General features: G+C 28.8%; 1 protein-coding gene across 1 annotated transcript in view; it reads left to right on the top strand.

Annotated features, from left to right (window-relative positions):
• Window positions 1-1329: 1329 nt before the first annotated feature.
• Window positions 1330-14352, top strand: part of LOC119688024 (probable chitinase 10) — a 29663-nt gene continuing 16640 nt past the window's right edge. Inside the window, exon 1 of the mRNA XM_038102634.1 lies at window positions 1330-1774. The gene's annotated coding sequence lies outside the window, so the exon portion shown is untranslated. The remainder of the gene's footprint in view (window positions 1775-14352) is intronic.

Genomic DNA, 14352 nt, shown 5'->3' on the forward strand with positions numbered 1-14352 from the left:
GAAAATACGGACTACTATGTCACCGTAGACATAAATGAATTCCTTATCTTCAGAAATTAAGTTCATTTCTGTTTAATGCGAAAATATTCCTACGACTTGGCACATTATCTGTACCGGCCATAAGCCGGTACAGTTTCCTATATTTTATTACAGTTTTTTCTATATAAATTACAATTTTATGTTAGCATATTATTTATTTTTATATATTAGTTAATATTTTGCAACCTCTGAATACCCAAAATTTATAATCTTTTTCTTAACGAATCTTAACTATAGAATTTCTTAAAAAACCGTTTCAATAAGTCTTAAAAAATATAATAATTGAAAGAAAGTTTTGTTATTTTTTCATTTCTAACTTTTACCTTTAAAATAATCAATTTTAATCCGTACTTGTCTTTCTTCGTTTTATTGCAAGAAGGAAACATTAATCCAATCAAAATAATCCTGCAAAATATAAAGAAAGAAGTAAATATCCCGCATTTGTTGATATTTTTAATAACTCAAAAAATAAGGCCAGCAAGTCCAAGACTTAAGTCATACCGAAGAATCATTTGATTAAGAATCGAAAACTCCCAGTCGAGGCTTAAAGGTTTTTTTTTCATTTTTTTTATTTTTAATTGGGTTCTACATGTAATAATTAAACCAATCAATGTTGCCACACCTCTGAACTGTAACATTTGTATGGGACCAACTGAGTTGGTCAATGAGCCAGCCGACGGTTATCACTATAGATTTAATCTGGCCGGCCGGTAGATGTTCTTTTTTTATACGATGCTCATACCCATTGTTTTCGTGGTTGTTGCTTCGATCGCCGTTGGTCATGGCGGTTGCGATTACGGTGCGGTTGGTGCGATTGCGTTTGCGATTGCGTAGTTCTGACAGATTCTGACTTACAAAGTTTGACTTACAAACTTGTTTATATTGGCGCATTAAATTACGGTTCTTTTGCGCGCTTGAACGCATTTTGAAAATAAAAAAACAATGATTGTTTTGATTTTTTAAGTTTGCTAACTTTTTTCAGAAGAGTTGCTATGTTTCCTTTCTTTTTCGTAGCTTAAGAACTCTTTCTCGTTTGTTCTTTCTTTGCTTTATTTTGCTTTCCATATTGTCATCTCCGACTACCCGACGATTTCTTTCTCCACTTCTGTAAATATATTTACGTGCATGCATATTTTTACATATGCGATACGTTTTACATTCGAGACATTTGTGTTCTTCATTTTAGTTTCTTAGTAGAACGTTTTTCACTGGAATTCCTTTCTGCGCTCAATACGAATTGTATAAATAGGCGCGAACAGCAAAAACTCAGAATCAGTTTCATTCTTACGCGCATGGACGTCGGTCTATAGCGGGGACTTTGCGAATTCCAATATAATTTGTTCGTCTTCCCACTTTGTCATTTTATTCAATTGAACTCAATAGTAGCGCGCGCGTGTGTGTGTGAGTGAAATAGTAATACCTGAAGAAGAGACATACGAAGTACTTGTCACAAAGTAATTTGGGCTTGTGTTAAACAAAAAGTTGATGCCGTCTTGAATATTAATTTCTGAAAGTGCTGCATTTAACTGAAATTTAAATAAATTTAATTTTAATATTTCACTGGCAAATTGTGTCTCAAGTGAAAGAACAAAAGAACCAGCACAGCGCCGTTCAAAATAAAAATAAAAACATAAAAATTTATAGACTTCTCAAAAGTGACTACAATGCGTGTCTAGCATAGTAATGGATGAAGTTCAATAATTGCGGTTTAAAGTTTTTTTTTTTTAAACAAAAAGTGAGTAATGGATTCGGAAAATTTTGAAACAAATGCATTTTTTGAATTGAGCCCAAAATTGATACCAAAAAGAATTATTTTAATAAGTTTGTTGCTTAAGTCTTTTGTTTAAAAAAGTCACACATAAAAGTTTGTTGCTTAAGTCTTTTGTTCTAAAAGAAACATCACTCATTAAATCTTGTGTGTTTGAAATTAAAATATTATTTATTAAAATAGGACATGTGAAATGAAAAAATTAGTTGGTAGGAATTGGTTTTTCTAAAAGATATATAATCAAAAAATTTCACTAAATTAATAATATTTCAGCAAGATTTATATAAACAATTTTTTTAGCAAATATATATATTCCGAATTATTATTAATAATATTATGTAAGGAATACTATACATCGCGACTCTAGTAACTTCTGGACTTGGATGATTTTTTTTTCATTTCATATGTTTAATGCAGCTATGAGTCAGATACGTCTGTTGCTGTTCAAATACATCACCATTCATTTTAAAGAAGTGGCACATATACATTATGCCTCTATTAGTTAATTGTGCTAACTTCAGTTATGTTAACCGATCCTTAGGGTTTTAATGAACTTTAGCACTTTGGATGATTTTTTTTCCATTCCATATGTTAAATGGAGTTATGAGTCATATAAGTCTATTGCTGTTCAGATATATCATCATTCGTTTTAAAGAAATTGCACATATACATTATGTCTCTATTAGTTATTTGTGCTAACTTCAGTTATGGTAACCGAGCCTTAGAGTTTTGATGAACTTTAACACTTTGATGATAATATTCAGACTTATCTGAGCTATGAGTCAGATAACTCTGCTGCTGTTCAGATATAACAATTATTTAGACCCAACTGAAAGACCACATCCGAAATAAAAAATTTTTATATTAGTAAATAATACAATGAAGTATGATTTTGAACTCATATATTTGTACCGATAATGCAAAAAGAGGAGTAAGCGAATATTTTTAAAAACAATTAACTAAAATCATACATAAATCGACAAATTTATACATATTAATGGATAATCGTTTACCTTCAATGCTGTTAGCTGGAGATCTTATTGAAGGCACCATATAATGTAATTCTGTGCTTATAAAACGTTAACTGCTAAGGAGAAGGAAATTTATAATTTGTTTTACGGAATCATTGTTGTGATAACCAATTGACAATTATTTATAAATAATTTATTATAAAATGATCACATCAGTAATAATTGATATATACAATTAAACTATTATCACTATTAAAAATAGTTTCCATAAATAAAAAATTTAGTTATACTAAGAATTTAGACGTAAGTTTTGGATTTAAAATATGAAATCTCAACACTTTACAAATTCAAAATTGATATAATTAAACCTTCTCACTTATAACTTAAATATAGTTTTATCTAGATAATGGTTCACCTATCATTACACATAAAACTTTTTTGATAATTTAAACTAAACTGACTATTGTCTTACTTCTATTGCTCACTAGATAGGAAGTATCTCAGTCCTATAAAGTCTGATATTAAACAGGACTTAACGGCAGAAACTTTAGCCTTCATTCGAAGAGCTAAGTGCCCTCCGGTTTGAGTGAGTTTCTAACACAAATGATCTTTCTTCGGTCACAAAACCCCATAAGAGTTAGCTTTATTTTTCACACCATAACAAAGGAGACGGGGAAAAAATATATGTTGTGTCACTTGTTGAAGACACATAACCTTCAAGTTAAAATAATCATCTAATTTAAACCATAAAAAATTGGTTTTTATATTTTCTAGTATTTTTTAATGACGACAACCACAATAGTATTACCATATTCAAAAATATACAATCCATCATTAGATCTTTGTAATTGAAAATATGTTTCATAAACAGCATAAAACACTTATTCACTCCAAACGCGATCATTTTGACTATTTACGATACCATTTAATTGAAGATTAATTGGAATGAATTTTCCATGAAATAATGGATAAAGGTTCTGTTTCGGATTGTTCTATAGCATAATCTCCAAAATATCTATATAATAAATGGTAATTTGTTCAAAGTTCTTGGATCAACTAAATTTTATACACTCTGAAATGCATATTTTATAAAGAATAATATTCCATATTGTGCTATGAGGAGGTTCGAATTCTTCAGAATGACTTCTAATTGTTTAGTCTCCACTTTCGTCCACACTTTGGTTCATACCATCTTATATTTTTAAGGGGTTGGATTTTTAACTACGTGAATATTACTTATTGATCAGATTTTTTCAATAAGGTTTGATAATCAATTATGTTCAGCATAAATTTCACATAATGTCTGAAACATAGTTCGAATAGAATAATTTTTTTTTTGGTAATATGTCTAACAATACTGTCAATTGACAATCTACATATTTATACAAAATACTTTTGAAAAAGTATCCAGTTATCCAAATATCCATAATCAGTGGTGTTTTGTGATTTTTATCAAGAATTGAACTCCGTCAAATTTGAATGATGTGTACTCGTACCATTGAATGGCTCATATATTAACAAACAAATTAAACTAAACTAACATTGCTCTAATTTAAGAATTTGTCAATATTTGTTATTTGTTTGTAGACAACATTTGCTCTGGTTTTGCTCTTTTAAAATTTAATGCATAAACCACAGCTATATAAATTTACTTAACTATTACCAATAGTTGCTTTTTCAAATTTAAACATTTTTGTCTGTAAAAAAAAAAAAATAAATAAAATAACTGTGATATATAACTGGTGATATATTTAATTAACATTAAATTTATTTCATTGACTTATAGTCCAGTAATAAAATAAAAAATCATTAAAAATTCTGAACGATCTTTTAATAATATTTATAAAAATTTAATAATTTTTTGATTATAGCATTAACCCTTTAAATTTCTTTGAATTAATGTAATCATTATTTGTTCAACATAAATATAATTAATGAATGGGTAATTCGAGATTTCTTAAAATCTTATCTAATCCTTCAAAACACAGTCAAATTTCCATAACTCGAACTTCTATAACTGAAATTTTCTATAACTCAAACTATATAGAGTGCAACAGGGTTTAGAAAGCAAATTACATAGAATTACAAAAAAATTCTTTAATTCGAAGTCTCCATAAGTCGAACCTGTTCTCATAACTTTAAAAAAATATACTTACAAATATGTAAAAATTATATACCTTGGGTTGTCTATTTCAGTCATATTTCTATTTTTTAAAACACTCGCTTTTGCAACCCCAGATTAGAAAGTATCATTTTATTGTGACAGAGTTTCACACTTTTCCTCTGAATATTCTACTATTCGATTTGGACTTAGGTGTTAATATTTTTTTTATTAAAATTCCTTTAAATAAGCTACTTTTATTCAACATATATTTTACATACTTTACACTATATTTTATATATTTGTTAATTCATTACAAATGCAATCTTACATTCTTCTTACTTGAAGTAACATCACGTAACAATCCAGGGTGAACCAATGCTTCCCCAACTTCTATACTATTAAATATTATTAAGAGGTGCAGTATTCAATATAACAAGAGATAACAAGGTGATAACAAGAAATGAGATTAAAAATTCGCGCAATGACATTATAAAGTTAAATATCTTAATGGAAATCTTTAGGAGAGTGTTAAGTAAACACTGTAAGCCATTCGACTCTCCATCTCTGAATCAAAACATTAATTTTTAAAGCGCACTGATTTTTTCTTAATGGATATTCTAATAAAAGCTAACATTCTTATTAACAGAGATTCTTTTTATGCCTATTTTGTAATCATCTTATGTGTTTGGGTTTAAACCATCTTATGACGTTTTGACCATTTATTGTACTTAGGTTCGTCTTCTCTGCAGTTACCCATAATATCCTCTGTTTCCAAGTACCTTTATATATTGGACAGTAACAAGCCTAGCCATTCTCTTTAAGAAAACCCCGATATTCTGAAACTGTCAGCGCTTATCAAAGATTTAATAGTAGGTTGGGTATCCGAAAAGATTACAATATTCACATTGAGAATGTGGCACCTGTTTAAGACATCTAAATATTACTTTTGTTTTTAAAATATGAAGTGTTTTCTCCCCGAATTACATTTCTAATGAATATAACTTAGCACTACTACTCTTCTGTGCAATAATCATAATTAAAACTTATCTTCGACCAAATGGAGGGTTAAAACTGCACCAGAGCAGTCAGTCGTAGACGTCGATGTCACTATATTTTCAATCTAGTTACTCTATTTTCTAATTAAGTTTTTTTTTTAAATATATACCCAAAAAATAATATTAAAAGAAAAACAATATCTTAAGTCAAGCCACCGACTGACAGATTGTAAGCGCTATCTTCAATCGTTATTGTTACTTTCAAATCGCAGTAGAGTTTATGTCCCATTTTTAATAAAATGGGTTAGTCATCTGAATTATACAAATAGAATAAAATAAAAATATATGTGAAATCAAATAGAAATAAGCACGCAATTTTTAAAATTTTAAATATTTAATTTTTATTGCTGTAGAAAGTTTTATTTATTATATATAAAATTTGCATAAATTTGTAAAATATATTAACCTTTAGAATAGTTCATCGTTTAAAACAGAATAAAAAAAATATATTTTTATATTTTTAAATATGTTTTTATAATGAATATTGCTTAAATGACTTTGTTGTTATAAATTAAATTTTTTATGTAAACTTAGGTTAATTTTTGACGATAATATATGCAAAATTTATGCTCTACAATTATTACATTATGAATAAAAATATGAATTTAATCAATATAAATAATTTTATATAGATTAGACACAGTTGAATCAAAATAGATTCAAATATTATCTTTTCATGATATTATCGTTCAAATAATATATTTCGTTCAATATCAAATAAATTGTCTTAAGCGATCCAAGCCTGTTTCAGTAAAGTTCTGATCTTTTCTAAGAACATACAATCTAGCTTAAAATTTTAGATAGTTTTTTTATAGTTTATATTTGAACTAAGTAAAGAATTTATAAGAACAATCTTTGTTCCTTATTTCCGTCAAGTAACATTAGATCGGTTGTGCCTCGATATTGATCTTGATAGGTATTGATAAAATAATACGATCAAATAACCTATGTGAGCTCCATTCTTCTTTTCCAGTGATTTAGTTTTTAGATTTTAGTTAATTGACAGTTCTTTGTTCACTTATCATCTGCCGAAAAATAATTCTAATGTTAAAATTTTAATTATAAAATATACAAAATAAAATTACCCCACATTTATAGCACTGTTTACTACATATTTTATTTTTAATATGTCGCATACTATAGTGTACATTGGTGTTATCTGCAGAAATGTATACTATTTAGTTTCATTTGCCATATAAAATTCATACAAAACCCATACAAAAAAGTAAAAACACATTTACTTTTAAAAAACTTTATTAAGAGAATACTGTCTTGAAACATTCCAACAAAAAACTTTGAGGTTAACCTGGCAATTATTCCAAATCTTAGCAAACTCTTAATTATAATTGATAAAAATAAAATTATAACTATAAATGAAAGCCTCTAATCAATTTGGGCAGTACAAGCAGGTTTTTGTCATTTAGTACATCCAGTACTTCATGTTTTTTCAAGCCGTGGTGTCTCAAAATGAACTCTTTTGATTTTTTCACAAGCTGAGCACTCATTAAACGGAAAACATCGCCCTTAACTCGGAGATTTCATATGATTTCACAGGGTATTAAATCCACTAACATAGGGTTATAGTATAACTTTATCAAATCTCCACGCGTTTTATAGATGGTTCTAATGACAGTTGTCGTATTAAAAACCTTGCTTTAAAAACCAGCACAACCATCAATAAATGTTGAAATGCTCTTAAAAAGTTTGGTGCAGCAGCTAATTAAGATTCTCTAAATGGTAAGCCCTTAGCATTTTTATTCTATGTTAGTACTATGTTAGGATAGAAACAAAACAGAAGTAAAGTTTGTGATTTTGTAATTTTTACAACAGCGATTAGATCATTGAAGACAAAACTCAATCTTTTAACATAGTAACCTAATCGGCAATGTTTTGTCAGTATTACCGCTAATATCTTTATAGATCATCATAATGCGATCTCTAAATAATTTTTCTAACAAGCGGTGATAACTTGCGTACATAAGAATGAATATGATTAAAACTTTCCATCTTGTGAACTATTCTATATAGTAAGATTTCAATAAGTCTTTGCATAATGTACGGCTTCCTTTTTTTTTTACTTTGTAATTGTTAATGAAACATTTGCATTACAGATAAAAACTGTCCTCGATGTCATCAGAATTTTCAATCAGCTTGTCTGTGTGATACTATAAATATATTTCTTTTTAATATTTAACACACAACTTCTGCTTCAAGAAGTTGCATATTTGTATATACTCAATACCCTCTTCCTTTCAATCATATCTATCGCAGCTTTTGGGAAGACGATGTGAGTGCCTCTTATCTACTCTTTCTACTCTGTACTCTGTCTGTGTGATACCATAAATATATTTCTTTTTAATATTTATGTTAACACACAACTTCTGCTTCTAGAAGTTGCATATTTGTATATACTCAATACCCTCTTCCTTTCAATCATATCTATCGCAGCTTTTGGGAAGACGATGTGAGTGCCTCTTATCTACTCTTTCTACTCTGTACTCTGTCTGTGTGATACCATAAATATATTTCTTTTTAATATGTTAACACACAACTTCTGCTTCTAGAAGTTGCATATTTGTATATACTCAATACCCTCTTCCTTTCAATCATATCTATCGCAGCTTTTGGGAAGACGATGTGAATGCCTCTTATCTACTCTTTCTACTCTGTACACAGTTTATGCACGGCGGCGACTTAACACTTTAGCAGCCCCCTGTCTTGATGATCTTGAAGATAATATGAGACCTCACACTAAACGGCATTTCGAGCTCAGCCAAAGATACTAGATGGTCTCAAACCCTGAGTTTTCCTCTATATGCGGTAATATAGGGGACCAGTGGATCTTCTAGGAATCGCCGACATAACCTAACCTAATACTCTCGTATCGAGGTATCTTCACGAGCTAGTTACCTCTAGGTAGAACATTTTTTATCATAATAAATTTGAATTGTTTATATATATAGTCAATCAATTGTTTTAAATGAATGTACATTCTTGTTTTTCAAATATCCGGTTTTATTTAGAGATTTATAGAGAAATGTATTTCTGTAATGAGTTAACCAAGCATATGACCCATCAAATTATTCATTATTTTACATATTCTATTGGAATTCATTATTATTATTATTAAAATATTTTAATTTAAGTCTGAAATTATAATTCAATAAATATTTAATTTGAAAAATTAAATCAGTTTCAGTAAATTTGATGATATCCATTGATTAAGACATGAAAGATAAAAGAGAGCGCGAGAATGGGAGAATATAAAAAATAATGTATATGGAATTACGCAATTTTTGAAAAGAACTTTTAGAAAGGATCAATGACCCCATTAGAATCTGATTTAAATATTCTGCAAAAATTTGCACCGAAAACTGAAGCAATAAATGTTCAAAATCATATAAATAAATTAAAATGACATAAAAAATGTATATTTAGATTCAATTTACAAACAATCTTCTTCTTTATTTGCGCTCCAGAAATAAATAAATATATACAAAAAGAAAAAAAAATTGATTTTAATTACCATAAAATCCGCTTGCGTTATCGTTTATTGACCGCATTAAGACTTATACATACACATCCAATCAACCCAGCGAACAGCATGTGTTAACCTTATTTTGTAGAGTTTGCTGTTGTTGTTGTTGTTAGTATTATTGTTGTTTGTGTTGTTGTTGTAACTGAAAGTCAACTTTTGTGATTATAAACACTTCTTGGTACTGCCTTTGATGAGATTTGTGCTTTCTTCGGCTTACTAGCCTTATCAAGAAGAAATCGCTCCACAATAAATTCGATACGCTGAAAACCGGACAAAAATTCAAATGATTTGCACAAATAAACACAGAAATATAATTCCACTAATGCCAGTGCCAATAAAGAATCTTTCGAATATTTTAATAAGCTAATGGGCTCCAAAAACTCTACTCAAATCTGACATTTCGGATTTGACAACAGAAAAAGAACAAAAAAAAAATAAATAAATAAATTAACATTTACGCACGATACCGTAACACAAAAAATAAGACCAAAAGAATATAACAAAAAAAAAAAACATAAATTATATTATACAACATTTAAAAAAAAAAGTTCACCGCAAACTGTAAGAATACTTAGGGAAGATGAAAGGTTATTTCGTAAATCTCATTCCAGTTTTCTTTTATTGTTTTTTTTTTTTGCTACCTAATTTCAGAAAGTATTTCCCATTGGATGTGGTATGTTTGCTGATTTGAGTAATACCCCGCAGGCTATGAAAAAAAAATAATTCTAATAATTCCATATACATAATTCTTTATTTGTTTTATTTATGACAACAAAATCATACAGAAAATCATGATTTACAAAGATTAATTACATAGATTTAACAATAATTATTATAATGACAAATTAACTGATTTAAATTCAGGTCAAATTAGTTTTTACTAATTAGAAGCCGAAAGTTACTTATTCCTATGACTATTAAAAATATTTATATAATTTCAACTTTTTGTATAACAATTTTTTAGGGTTCTGCACTTCAGGGTTCAGTACAGATCCCTGACTGCGTTTAAAATCAAAGAATCCGGAGCATATAACGTAGCCAAGGGAACGACTTAAGGAGATGGAACCACTTTCCTAATAAAATTGATAAGTTATATGTACACTAATGTATTGTTGTCTGTAGTAATAACGTTGCGGGAAATTTAATGCATTCAGTCTTTCGATAATACTAATCAGCTAGCCTTAACAAATCATTTTCTATTACAAAACATAATAAAAACTCTACCAGGAAATGTCATATATCATGAGTATATTATTTGGTTTCAAAAAGATATAGCAATTAATCCAGGCAAACGATATAGATAATAAACTCAGAAAATAACTTGTTTGTGGTCAACGCCTCAAAGCAAAAATCTGTCTTCGGACCTGTCCACGCTTTATTTACTACTTTTCATATCTACGTCTTTCCCGATGGCTACTTAATGAATGATAAAGCTGGAACTGGAATTTATTCGAAAGAGCTAAAGCTAGCGTGCACTCTATGTTTCCGTCTATCTATCTGGAGACACCATTGGGTTGGTGATGACTTGGTAGTCATCAAACTAAATGAACTACTTGCAATAACAAAAAAAGTAGTTATGTGAACGGAAGCCACTTTAGTTTTAACTCAATAACGACATCCTAGAATGGAAGGACGAAAAAGAACCAAAGTCGTTTCGTGATCTATTTCGGCTAATCCTTCTTTGTAGTGAGACCAGTTGTTGGACGGTGCACTGTCCTAACGACCTACAATATACACAAATTTTGATAATTAAATATAGTACTTAATATTAAGTTAAACTATAATTTAAAATTCGTTGTGTATTACATATTTTAAGTGGTATAGATCTCTCAGGTCTATGCGCGAGTTTTCCAACCAGTTTCACATACTTATTTACTTCGAGAACGCCACTACGGCGACAATACCAAACATATTAATATTGTTATATGCATACCTATGTACCACTTAACTATAGCCCATATCTCTTGAAAAAACTGTACGTACTAAGAAAAAAATTGCATTCAAAATAGTGGCTACTACATCAAAATAATCTTATCTCAATAAATTATTACTCTCAATTATTATCTCAATTATTTATTACTTATTAATTCATAAATTAATTTCAACTTATAATAATCAATTATTAGATGTGCATTTCAAACAAATGTGCAACATACAAATACTACAAATATACAAAAACAATTTCAATACTAACAATAAATCATTATTATGAAGTAGAGATAGTATACTGCGACCTAAAAGATTTATTGTGCCTCTAAGTCGGATTAGAGTGTTTTTCCAAGTCCGATTTCTTTAATGAAAGTTAGTATAGAGCGTATCTTTCTTATTCTTGAATCCCTATGTTTTATAAAATACCCTCCTACGCATCTCTTTCGCTTATACATCAGTGTCAGGCACTCACCTAGCACAGTCTCATTGGATTGAATTCTTAACTTTATTCACTCTACTGTGCCCGGTCAATAATCCTGCAATAATTCTTAGATTGTTTTTTGATTGTTCTATGCAATCCCTGAAGTGTTTTAGGTTGTTAGTTCCTAAAAACATTTAAGATTGCGATAGTTTTGGAAAGATTCTGGGCTTATCATTATTAAAGCCGCGTCTCTTATTGCAAGTACTTACAATGATAGTAAATCCCAATAGTATATAATAGCTATATCGTGCCATAAAAATGAATAAAAAAATCGTATCTCTACTCATATAATCTGAGATAAGTGCTTTTACAAATATTCTTAATAAAAATCTAATCACTTCAAAAAGTAAGTTTCAGTGACTCAAACGCAAAATAATAAGAGATTAGATTAAATTTGATTAGAAATCTTTGTATATAGTAAAGGTATATAGAGGTAGGCCTGTTAAACTGCAACTTTACCTTCATTTCGAATGTTTTACGATTTACGAACAAGTTTCATTTAGCATATTAACACACTAGAATTTTTAGTACTTATTTAATCCTGGAAAATACTCCATGCCCCCATGCCCCCAAGCTGGCACCTACACCCAGAAATCGACTAGTTATGGATCTGGTGACAATTAAAGCCACTATATATCGAAATGTTATCTTTCAGTCATTATTCAATTATGCGTGCTTTGTGTAGTGGTACAGTATGTATATTGTTAAGATGTATATTCTTATTGGAATTTTTGGTGGCGCACTGCCACAGAGCACTTTCTAAAACTATTTTGTAATATAGATTCAAGTTAACCTTAACACGATAGACCAAAGTACAAACGGAGAACTACAATTAATCCTCACTCTACGATTACGTTATACTCAGTTTTCTCAGGTATTTTTCGTCGACAAATTCAAATCAAAACTTAACTATTGAAGGACTTCAACTTGAATTGGAGTTTGTTTCTTACTACTTCATAGTCTTTTATAGTTAGTTTTGCTATAACGTGCTATAGTTCCCGACATGAAGGATTGCGTTGAGAAGTTCAAAAACTCTAATAATACTGACTATATATATTACTCGTATAATTATAAGAGTATGTTTTGTCTGAGTAACAATATTACTCTGTAAGTAACAGTTGGTTTATTTTCTTTGACGGTCAAAATACAAAAACTTAACGTAGGCGTTATTAGATCAGAGGAAGCTAGTCCACTAAAAACTCAGTTTAAAATATTTTTGAGTATGGTAGAATTCCTATATATTTCCCCTAAATAAAATGATACAGTATGATATATGATATATTATATATTATAATATGATTAATGATATATTAATGATATAAAATTTAAATATTATAAATAATATGCAAATTATTTAAATAGTTTAAGTGAAAATTCGATTTTAAAATATTTTATTTACTATAACCGTTTCTGAATTATTACAAAAATTCTAATAGAGCAATGTAGATTTAACCCACTAAAACTATCTTTTAGGAATATATGGAATATAGGGAAGAGAGCTTAAGTCAAGAGGCTAGAAATCTAGGTTCATCTAAGAAAGAAGGCACTGAAGGTCGAATTATCATCCATTAATTTAAGGACTTACATTCTTTAACAGCTTGAAGTATTGTTATTTGTCATACAACAACATAAAATATTGATGTCACAGTGCATTATAATTATATATTTAACAATTTTTAAAAGTCACTTCATGCAATTGTATGCAAAAGTGCTATTAAAAGCCTTTCATATGCTCATTTTCAGCACTAATTTCTCAAAACTGATTTCAAAGCTATATTATTGAAAGTATTTCACAATAAGTATTGAAAAAACATTTACTGTTAATATTTCCCAACCAATGAACGTTCATCACCAGTACCGAGCATTGGAGTTTGTTTCTTACTACTTCATAGTTTTTTATAGTTAGTTTTGCTATAACGTGCTATAGTTCCAGACATGAAGGATTGCAGTGAGAAGTCCAAAAACTCTAATAATACTGACTATATATATTACTCGTATAATTATAAGAGTATGTTTTGTCTGAGTAACAATATTACTCTGTAAGTAACAGTTGGTTTATTTTCTTTGACGGTCAAAATACAAAAACTTAACGTAGGCGTTATTAGATCAGAGGAAGCTAGTCCACTAAAAACTCAGTTTAAAATATTTTTGAGTATGGTAGAATTCCTATATATTTCCCCTAAATAAAATGATACAGTATGATATATGATATATTATATATTATAATATGATTAATGATATATTAATGATATAAAATTTAAATATTATAAATAATATGCAAATTATTTAAATAGTTTAAGTGAAAATTCGATTTTAAAATATTTTATTTACTATAACCGTTTCTGAATTATTACAAAAATTCTAATAGAGCAATGTAGATTTAACCCACTAAAACTATCTTTTAGGAATATATGGAATATAGGGAAGAGAGCTTAAGTCAAGAGGCTAGAAATCTAGGTTCATCTAA

The sequence above is a fragment of the Teleopsis dalmanni genome, chromosome X, assembly GCF_002237135.1.
Source record: "Teleopsis dalmanni isolate 2A chromosome X, ASM223713v2, whole genome shotgun sequence".
Taxonomy (NCBI): Eukaryota; Metazoa; Arthropoda; class Insecta; order Diptera; family Diopsidae; genus Teleopsis; species Teleopsis dalmanni.